The following is an 11,890-nucleotide window of genomic DNA, read 5'->3' on the forward strand; positions in this document are numbered from 1 at the left end:
CGGTCTACCTCTAGCGTCTAGGGTCCAAACAGGAAGAGAGCGTGGTGCATCTTAATCTCGTGTTTTCAGGGCCCTCCCTTGGCCCTGCCTTTTAGGCGTGATAGTTACTGAAGCCTCAATGGGGGTTGGAACTTCCAGATCAAAGCTGGAATGGCTACCCACTACATCTCCCCCTTTTTGTCTAAATAAGAAGGTTCTAACTTAATATAAGACTATATACAAAGGAATGGTTATCAAATATTATCCAGGAGTAATGAGGGATAATAACCTAGATAAGATGGAACTACAATCAATGCGAATAATATCAAGCAAGAAACACATACTAAAACCCAGAGAAGTCTAGAGCATAGGTAAATGGTATGTTACAAAGATCATTCCAAAAGGTGTCCTATCCTAAAGAACCTAAATCTAATACTTAATATGTTCTATCTAAGATAATACATATATACTATAATTGCTAGTCTTCAGTCCCATCAAAGACCTGAGAAGGAATATAATGGTACCTGAGAAATGGTAGATGAATGCAAGCAACTTTCGGGAATCTTGCTAGAGTAGACCGAGAGAGCTGGCAGCCTGGACAGTCACCTAATGTTTCTCAGCATTGTTGGTGTGGATATCACTCTGTACAAAAAAATGCTGATTTTCCAGTGGCCAGGCAGGAAGTATAGGTGGGACAAGCAGAGAAGAGAATTCTAGGAATTGGAAGGTGGAGGGGGGAGACACTGCCAACCGCCACCATGACAAGTAGCATGTGAAGATGCCGGTAAGCCACGAGCCACGTGGCAAGGTATAGGTTTATAAAAATAGGTTAATTTAAGATATAAGAACAGTTAGCAAGAAGCCTGACATGGCCATACAGTTTGTAAATAATATAAGCGTCTGTGTGTTTATTTTATAAGTGGGCTGTTGGACTGTTGGGGCTTGGTGGGAGCTGGAGAGAAATTCTCCAGCTACAGTCCCTGGTAAAACAATTATACTCAGATGGAAGACTGTATTTCCAAAAATATTTGAATTGCACAAATTGGTCTTGATGAGTGTTTTGGTTAGATTTTGCAAACTTGGCACAAATCAAGACCTATCAGGGAAGAAGGAATCCTAACTGAAAAAAAAAAGTGTGTTCATAAGATTGGTCTGTAGATAAGACTGTGTGGTACTTTCTTGATAATTACTGATGTGAGAGAATCCAGAACACTCCGTGTTGTGCCAACCCTGGGCATGTGGTAAGAAATCAAGCTGAACAAACCATAAGGATCAAGCCAGGAAGCAGTTTTCCCTCCAGGGTTTCTGCTTTAGTTCCTGCCTCCAGATTCCTGCACTGCTTGAGTTCCTGGTTTTGTTTCTGTCATTGACAGAGTATGACATAAATTGTAACTGAAATAAGCTCTTTCTCTTCATATTGCTTTTGGTCATGGTGTTTTATTACATCAATTAAAATGTTTTTTTATTTGAAAAGAAATATTTTATTACATGTTATTTATTTCATTTAATACTAGAAATCTACATTCTGTCTTTTATGGGTAGATTTTTTTCTCACATTTGAATTTTTTTAATTGGTTACAAAAATAAGGTACAAAAATTATAACTTCTAGTATAGATTCATTAAATAAGAGAGAAGGAAACAAAGTCCATTTTCAAATTTAGAGTCAGATAATGGACCATGTTATCTGATGTGAAAGCACCTTAGCTAGGGATTGGAAGAAGTAAATAACTAAACAGGCTACAGAAAATCAAAGAGTAACCAAGTATTTACCACATAAACAATCTATATAAAATGTGTTTTTTTTTTAAATAAAGAACACAAAGTTGATTGAGTAGGGAAAGGCAATGGATCTGGGAAGAACTGCAAGTGAATATGATCAATCAACTTTGTACAAAAATCTCAAAAAACTAATAAAATATATTTTAAATCATTTATGTGTGTAGATTTTAAATGACTTACACATGCATGAAAAATTTACCAAGAGTTATGTGACTTATTTGTGCAGCTATAATTACACATTTGCTGAATTTATATGTATATAAAAATACATGTATAAATATCTGTGATATTTTATAAATATATGTATGTACATATGCTTCTATATGCATTCATATTCATAGTCTATACTTATATATGTATGACATCTATATTAAACATTAATACACACATGACTGCACGTATATATATACACACACTTAAATATAAATCATTTATGTTGCCTAAATTTTATAACTTCCCTTATTTCTTCCTGAAGTTCACCTCTCCTTTTTCCTTACAATCTTTTCTCCCAGTAGCTACTGCAAATTACTGGGAGTATTTGGAATTGACTACTCTCATTCTTGTCCTCAAGATAGAGTTACTCTCTCAGCCTGAAAAACTGTTCATGTGCTTAACTGTGTTCATGTGCTTAACTGAACTAACTGATTGCATTGCTTCAAGGTTATTGTCATTTCTTGTTAACTGAATGAGGCTTCATGGGCTGCTTTATCTAGACTGAAAGTCATTTATTTACTTATGTTTATACAACACTCTCACCTTTCTATGTATTGGTGCAGCATTCAAAATACAGTCATCATAGCTGTTCATTTGGCATGCTGTATATGACAGATATGGATCAGGTTTTGTTTTGCCTCTTTCCTGGGCAAGGCAAATCTTGCTAGTATTTGAGTAACACCAGATGCAGACATTGAGCTAAACAATGATTTCACTTGTGGGCTGATAAGTCAGCCTCTTAGGAACTTCCTTGGAAAAGACACTTAAGTATCAGGCTTGCAGAATCATGGGACCAGACTTTCAGGTTAGGAGAGAGAGTGCTGGTAGTTAGTTTACCTGATTCCACCTAATTCTGACATGCGAGGTCGCTTCAGTAAAACTGCTGGAGCATTATCAAGAACTCACACGAGTCAACTGATGCTTTGATAGGGACAACAGAGCTGACTTGGGATCTTCAGGCTCAGGTAAGTAAGGGGATTTAGTAAGCTTTAAGGATGTGATTCTATCTTCACAGATAAATTTTTCTACTTTTTCTTCTTCTTTATGCCTCCTGGGAGGAATATTGTCCCCCTAGAAACAAGTTCCAAAGACTTAGACAGAAGTATATTTAAGGATTAGTATATCTTGGAGTTCTGAAGGGTGGGGAGTTAGTGTCTTTTGGGGGAAGAAAACTCCCAATTTTCTTTATGAATCAGTTGAAAATTACTCTTTACCATTGAATCTTAGTGAGTACTGAGATCAAGCTCTGGAGTGTTGTTTAATCAGGGCTAAAAAACAATATATTCTTATGATTATTATTTCTCAGCCACGTAAAATGAGACTTGTGCCCATCCCATGTTCTCAACAAGGATAACTTCTCTGTTATGTCAATTATAATGAACAAAGTCAGAAAGGGACAGAATGTGTGAGATATCCAATGTGGTGGTATTTTACTTGTACTGAAATGTGATTTTAATTGTATGTTAATAAATAAAGTTGCCTGGGGGTCAGAGCTATTAGAGCCATAGCAAGAGGCGCACGCCTTTAAAGACCTGGAGGGCGGTACATACAGGCAGTGATGAGGTAGTCACGTGTTTGGGTTTACAACCAATGAGAAGACAGAACAGCTAGACTATATAAAGACATACACACAGGAAGTAGGTCCCTTTCGGAGAGCTCTCTTGACTGAAGAGGATCGCTGAAGCAGGAAGGGTGAGGCTCTTAGCTCTGACCTCTTGGCTTTCTTCTCTGAATTGGCTCTGTGTTTCTTATTTAATAAGACGGTTGGTTACATCTACAGTCCCTGTTGAATTTTTACAACGTATCTTTAAAAACTCAATTTCTAAAATAGGCTAGCACAAAAAGACAAATACTTCATGTTCTCAGTCATACATGGAAATTTTAAAAGTTGATTTCCTAGAAATAGCTACATAAACAAGACTGGAACAGTGGAATTAATGTACATGTTAATGTAAAAGGGAGAAATTTTCTAAGGGTTCCACATCTATATAAAGAACTACAGACAGCTAATGGCTCCTGGAAAAAGGAGAATTAGACTCTTCCAGGAATGAGCCCTATGATTGGTTGTCCAATGCAGACTGGTCAGCCTTGAAACCATATACACACAAACCAGAAAAAATAACTCATCATTTGTACCTATATACATGCACACACACACACATATATATGCATGCATATATACATTTCTTTATTAATGTTATTATAATAATAATGTTATTGTTTATTGCAATGTAATAATGTTGTTATATACATATATGCATTTGTGTGTATATGTATATTCATATGTGTATATGTGGGTGTATTTGTGTAACAATAATAAAGAAATAGAGGCTGTTGGCTTGAGAGTGGTGATGTGGGAGAAGCTGAAGGGAGGGAGGGAAGAGGGAAAGTAATGTAATTCTATTTCAAATACAAAATACTTTTTAAAAGTTGATATCATAGTAGAGAGCAGAGTCATTGTTATTGAAATCTGGAAATAGGAAGGAGATGGAGAAGTGAGAGATATGTGTTCTTTTAAAAAAGTATGAAAATACAGTTAACTAGGAGAAACAATAAGGAAACTGGGATTACCTGCACAAGACCTGAACAGGATTAGTGCTACAATTTCCATTGTGGAAAAGGGAGAAACTCACAAGACCTCATCCCACTCTGAGGCTTTATAGGAAGCTAATCATTGCTGATGAGGGGAAGATACATGTTTTCAATGGTGTAAGCACTGGTGATTCATGTTCCTGTAAATAAACCTTAATCATGTCCTGTAAAATATCCTAATTAAATTCAAAGGATTATCCTAAAAATTAAAAGGATGTGATATTATAAGGGAAAGTATTGGAAAGAGGAAGCTTAGTGGGACTGGGAGAACACAAAAGAGGGCAATGGCAGTGAATACTAAGTCTATGTATATATGAAAATGTCATAATGACATGCATTATGTAATAATTAACATATACTAATAAAATATAAAAGAAAGCTAGATGGAGAGATGGATTAATAATTAATAGTACTTTTTACTCTTGCAGAGGACCCAGGTTTAGTTCTGACATCCATATAGTGGTTCACAACCATGTTTAACTCCAGTTCTAGGAGATCAAACAACCCCTTCCGGCCTCTGTGGGCACCAGGAATGCAAATGATACATACATATATACAGTTCACACATACACAAACACACACACACACACACACACACACGTGTAAAAATAAAATAACTTTAGAAAAAAATTATGAATCACACTTGATATATATATATACATATATATATATAAGCACTTTGTTTTGTTCATTCAAAATTCAAGAAGGATATGTCATAAATGTTTCAATTTTTCTTAAAATAAGTTATTATTTTGGCCTTTATTATAGTAGTCAAATATGATAGATTTTTATGTCTATCATAAACACATCATGCAAGATACTATGGTTATAGAGAAATTAGTTTTGAATGGACAGTTAAAATAAATCTAATATATACTTTCATCTAATATGTTTCATCACAGGTGTAATGGGAGCTACAGGAGTGTGGGGCGTTTACCCAACCACCCCCACAGTTCCCCAGGGTTTTCTTGAGTGCGAGCAGCAGGAAATATTAGGTAGAAGGATTTATTGCGGAGAATATCGCGGAGATAAACAGATAGAAAATAAAGGATAGCCTCGAGAGGGCCTGGAACCTATTCCAACGGGCCCCGACTGTCTCTGCCCCAGGGTTTTTATAGAGACGCCAAGGGGTGGAGCAAAAGACCTCCTCCCCCAGCACAGCCAAGTGCAGACCATCTCAGACACCTGCACTGAGGCCCGTGGTCTAATCATCCTCTATGCGGACCTGCTGGGTAAAGCCACGAGGAACCCGAAAACGGGCTCCCACACAGGAGTACTTCTTGTCACAAACTGTGTTGTCTTGTACCTCCTTCAGACAGTAGCACTGAGTTCAGGTATGGCTCTCACTTGCCCTTATGAGTCTTAGCAATGTCAATCATGCCAGAAAAATCAAGGTACGGTACAAAGAACAGGGCATTTAAATCATTGTCCTTCAAGTTTGACTGTAGCAATGAGTTGAAGATGGTCACAAGAGTATCCAGCTTAGAGGAGCAAATAATTATGTCTAATCAGCAAATAGCCTTTCCTTGGGTTTTTTTCAGCTTCAGAAAGAAACTGCAATGAAAGAGATAGAGTACTTGCCTTGAGGACTCAATATTCAAACTGAATACACGGGACTTACATATCACTTTTACACTGAGGAACTGGTACAGCAGATACATATTATAAGCCATCAAAGCTAAGAATATAGTGTTGGGGGGAGACAAAAGAAGATGAAACAGGCTAGGAAAATGAGAATTTGACTTTGCAGGGACATCTGTGCAAAACACAAATAAATACATATTACTTGAAGACATTTAAAAGAAAAGACTTAGACAACGAATGATATAAAAAATGTATAATGTTCTAGCAAAAGCTGATTTTCCAAAGATAAATCACAATGATGCACATTTACTTGGGTTCCACCTGAATTATATTCATTCTTGGTACTGAAATATTTCTTTGGTGACAAAAGATATCCAGTTGTAGCTTTGTCTCCCCAAGTACTGGGTGATTTCATTTCAATTGCCTTCATATATGTATGAAGCAACTTTAGTAATCTACTGTACTGTGTTTCCATATGGCCCCAGAAATGGGCCTCAGTTTTGCCTGTCCCTCACTGTATTTCCTCTTCTTTCCTTCCTCTTTATTCCCCATCCCCTTTTGACTCTCCCATTATATCCCTGTCCATTCATAGGTACATAATTTATTTTACCTTATTAGGGAAGTCCATCCCTCCCTCCAACTCCTTACTTTACACCTAACCTCTGTGGTTATATGGATTGTAGCTTTCTTATTGAAGACTTAAAGCTAACATCCACATACAATCAATACATACATTTGTCTTTCTTGGTCTGGATTACCTCACTCTGAATGACTTTTTTCCTAACTCCATCCATTTACTAAGAACTTCATTTAATATTTTTGAAAGGATGAATAAAATATTTCAGCGTGTAGATGTACAACATTTTGCTTATCCATTCATCCACTGATGTCTCCAATTTTTGACTATTATGAATAGAGGTGCAATTAATATGATTGAGCAAGTGTCTCTGTATTAGGATAAATTGTCCTTTGGGTATATGCTTAAGAATAGAAGAGCTAGATCTTCAGGTAGATCTAGCCTCAGCATCCTGAGAAATGACCACAGTGATATCTTTTATGACTGTACAATTTTGAAATCCTACTAGCAATGGATGTTTGTGCCTCTCACTTCACATCCTCACCAGCATGAGCTGTCATTTCTTTTATTGACAAGTGAAACTAAGGGGTATAAGATGAAATCTCAAAGTATTTTTGATTTTCATTTCCCTAGAGGCTAAAGATGATGTACAATTCTTTTAAGTGTTTCACAGTCATTTGGCTGTACTCTTTGAGAATTCTCTGTTTAGATCTTTATCCCATTTTTTTTAGTTGGGTTATTTGTTTTCTTGGTGTCCAGATTATTAAACTCTTTATATAATTTAAATATTATCCCTCTATCAAATGTGTAGTTGTAGTGATATTTTTTTTTTAATTTTTATTTTGCAATACAATTCAGTTCTACATATCAGCCACAGATTCCCTTGTTCTCCCCCCTCCCGCCCCCCTCACCTTCCCCCCAGCCCGCCCCCCATTCCAATCTCCTCCAGGGCAAAGCCTTCCCCACAGACTGAGATCAACCTGGTGGACTCAGTCCAGGTAGGTCCAGTCCACTCCTCCCATGCTGAGCCAAGGGACCCTGCATAGGCCCCAGGTTTCAAACAGCCAACTCATGCAATGAGCACAGGACCCGGTCCCACTGCCTGGATGCCTCCCAAACAGATCAGGCCAATCAACTGTCTCACCCACTCAGAGGGCCTGATCCAGTTGGTGACCCCTCAGCCATTGGTTCATATTTCATGTGTTTCCGTTTGTTTGGCTATTTGTCTCTGTGCTTTATCCGACCTTGGTCTCAACAATTCTCTCTCATATAAACCCTCCTCATTCTCGCTAATTGGACTCCCAGAGATCCACCTGGGGCCTAGTCATGGATCTCTGCATCCAGATCCATCAGTAGTTGGATGAGGTTTCTAGCACGACAATTAGGGTGTTTGGCCATCCCATCACCAGAGTAGGTCAGTTCGGATTGTCTCTCGACCATTGCCAGCAGTTTGTTGTGGGGGTGGGCTATAGAACTAAACAGAGAATTCTCAACAGAGGAAACTCAAATGGCTGAAAGACATTTAAGGAATTGCTCAACATCCCTAATCATCAGGGAAATGCAAATCAAAACAACTCTGAGATACCACCTTACGCCTGTCAGAATGGCTAAGATCAAAAACACTGAAGACACCTTATGCTGGAGAGGATGTGGAGCTAGGGGAACTCTCCTCCACTGCTGGTGGGAATGCAAGCTTGTACAACCACTTTGGAAATCAATATGTAGTGATATTTTAATAGTGCTGAAGTGTGATTTTATTTGTATGTTAATAAATAAAGTTTGCCTGGAGATCAGAGGTCACAAAGTGACGTCACATAGCCATAAACAGGAGTCAGGCGGTGGTAGCACATGCCCTTAATCTGATCACATGGCAGGCAGAGTCTCTGTGTGGTCAAGGACACAGCCAAGCATGGTGACCCGAGCCTTTAATCCTAGTACCAACCATAGAGACCTGGAGGTCTGTATAGACAGGCAGTGACAAGGAAGTCATGTGGCTGGGCTTAGAGTCAATGAGTAGGCAGAACAGTAAGGCAATAAAACCACAAGTTAGATGGGAAGAAACTCTCTCTGGGGAAGCGACGGCAGCAAGATGGTAAGATAAGGTAGTCTTGGCTCTTTGCTAGTTCTCTGATCTTTGGCTCTTACCTCTGTATTTGGCCCTGTGTTTCTTATTTAATAAGACTATTTAGAAATTCGTCTACATGTAGTTGGTAAAAATCTTTCTCCAAATGACACTGCCCTTTGCTGTGCATAGTTTTTCAGTTTCATGAGGTCCCATTTCTTCGTTGTTCTTAGTCCCGGTGCTAATGGTGTTCTGTTCAAAAGTCTTTCCTGTGCTAATGAGTTCAAGACTATTCATCACTTTCTCTTCTATCAGACTCAACGTATCCAGACTTATGTTAAGATCCTTGATATATTCAGAGTTAAGTTTTGTGCTTAAGTATGGATCTATTTTCATTTTTTTACATGCAGCCATACAGGTTGACCAGTACCATTTGTTGAAGATGCTATCTTTTATCCAGTTTGTATTTAGGCTTCTTTTTCATAAAAACAGATGTCTGCCGGCGATGGTGGTGCACACCTTTAATCCCAGCACTTGGGAGGCAGTGCCAGGTGGATCTCTGTGAGTTCCAAGGCAGCCTAGGCTACCAAATGAATTGCAGGAAAGGCACAAAGCTACATGGAGAAACCCTGTCTAGAAAAAACAAAACAAAACAAAACAAAACAAAACAAACAAAAAAAAACCACGCAGATGTCCATAGGAGTGTGAACTACTTATGTCTAGGTCATCAATTTGATGCCAATGATAAATGTGTCTGGTTTTGCTTCAATACCATACTGTTTTTATTACTATATCTCTGCAGTACAATTGGAGATGGAGAGTGTGATGCCTCCAACAGTTCTGTTATTATTCAAGAGTGTTTTAACTATCCTGGGTTTTGTGTTTCCATATGTACCTGAAAATTGTCCTTCAAGATCCACGGTGATGGATTTTGGAATTCTGTTGGGTGTTTCATTTAATCTATAGGTTGCTTTTGGTAGTATGGCCATTTTTACTACGTAATTCTTCCAATTCTACATGGAAGATCTTTCCAACTACTGATATCTTCTTTGGTGTCTTTCTTCAATGCCTTAACATTTTTATCAAACAAGTCTTTCACTTGCTTGTTTAGAATTACCTGCTGGCAATGGTCGAGAGACAGCCCGAACTGACCCACTCTGGTGATAGGATGGCCAAACACCGTAATTGTCATACTAGAAACCCCATTCAATGACTGAGGGATCTGGAAGCAGAGATCCACGGCTAGGCCCCGGGTGGAGCTCCGGGAGTCCAATTAGTAAGAAAGAGGAGGGTCTATATGAGCGAGAATTGTTGAGACCAAGGTTGGATAAAGCACAGGGACAAATAGCCAAACGAATGGAAACACATGAACTATGAACCAATGGCTGAGGGCCCCCCAACTGGATCAGGCCCTCTGAATGGGTGAGACAGTTGATTGGCTTGATCTGTTTGGGAGGTATTCAGGCAGTGGGACCGGGTCCTGTGCTCATTGCATGAGTTGGCTGTTTGAAACCTGGGGCTTATGCAGGGTCCCTTGGCTCAGCCTGGGAGGAGGGGACTGGCTCTGCCTGGACTGAGTCTACCAGGTTGATCTCAGTCCATGGGGGAGGCTTTACCCTGGAAGAGGTGGGAATGGGGGGTGGGCTGGGGGAAGGGGAGGGGGGAGAACAAGGGAATCCGTGGCTGATATGTAGAACTGAATGGTATTGTAAATTTAAAAAAAAATTTAAAAAAAGAATTACCATAAGATATTTTATATAATTTGAGCCTACCATGAAAGGTGTTGTTTCCATGATTTCTTTCTCAGTCCATTTGTATTTGTAAATAGGATGACTGCTAATTTTTGTGAGTTAATTTTCGATCCAACTACTTTACTGAAAGTAAACTCTATGTTTCATGGTTATAGTTTTAGGTTCACTTATGTGTACCATCATATAATCTGCAAAAAGTATTTTAACTTCATCCCTTCATATTATATCTTTATCTGTACATTTTGTGCTTTATTATGAGCTGTGGGGAATTTCTTTTCTGGTCCAGTCTGTTTTGTGTTCTGTATGCCTTTGTACCTTGATAGCCTTCTGTTTCTTTAGGTTAAGGAAATTTTCTTCTATGATTTTGTTGAAAATGTTTTCTGTGCCATTGACCTGGGCATCTTTTTTTTTTCTCTTGCTATTATTCTTCAATTTGATTTTTTTTTGTAATGTCTGAATTTTCATGGGTATTTTGTGCCTGATTTTCTTAGATTCAACATTTTCTTTGTCATAGGTATCCATTTCTTCTATCTTGTCTTCAATGTCTGAGATTCTCTCTTCTATCTCTTGTGTTCTGTTGGAGAGTTTTGTCTCTGAGTTTGTTCAAGTTCCAAAATGTTTCAATTCCAGTTTTTCCTCAGTTTAGGTGTGTATTTATTCTATTTTTCACTTTTATGTCTTGAAATATTTTCATTTCATTCCACTATTTGTGTTTTCATAGATTTCTTTAATAGATTCCTTCATTTTACCTTTGAAGAGCTTGAACATATTCATTATAACTATTTTGAAGCCCTTGTCTTGTGCTTCTGTTATATTTCATTTCTCAAGGCCTGTGTAATAGGGTCACTGGGCTCTACTGGAGACATACTGTCTTTGCTGTTATTTATTGTGTTTTTATGCTGCTGTCTAGGCATCTGGGTTTGGGATGATTGTAATTCTAGATTCTGATATCTGGTTTTGTCTTTGTTGAGTAGGTATTCCTTTCGCTGGTTTCTGTTGCTCTCTCTGGTTCTTAGGAGAGAGTGGTGGCTGAGAGCTGGGTTTGGGAATGATCCTGAAGTCCCTCCAGATGTGGTAAATAGAGGTCCTGGATAGAATGTATTTCTAGGTACTGGGAATTGACACTAAGGAAAGGAATGGACTAGAAGGGGAGGTTGAAAGGGTCCAGCGGAGGGAATAAAGTTGGATATGTTACTAGGATCTGCATAGACCCACCCCTCTTCTGTAACAAGAGGCTTCTGCAGAGCCTAGGATAAGAGTGGAATATTGGAATTAGAAGACACGCAGGAGGATGAATATTCCCTACATGATTTCTTTGCCATCATCCCCATTGTGTTTCCAGGGAGTGCCTT

The sequence above is a fragment of the Peromyscus eremicus genome, chromosome 2 (genome assembly GCF_949786415.1).
Source record: "Peromyscus eremicus chromosome 2, PerEre_H2_v1, whole genome shotgun sequence".
Lineage (NCBI taxonomy): Eukaryota > Metazoa > Chordata > Mammalia > Rodentia > Cricetidae > Peromyscus > Peromyscus eremicus.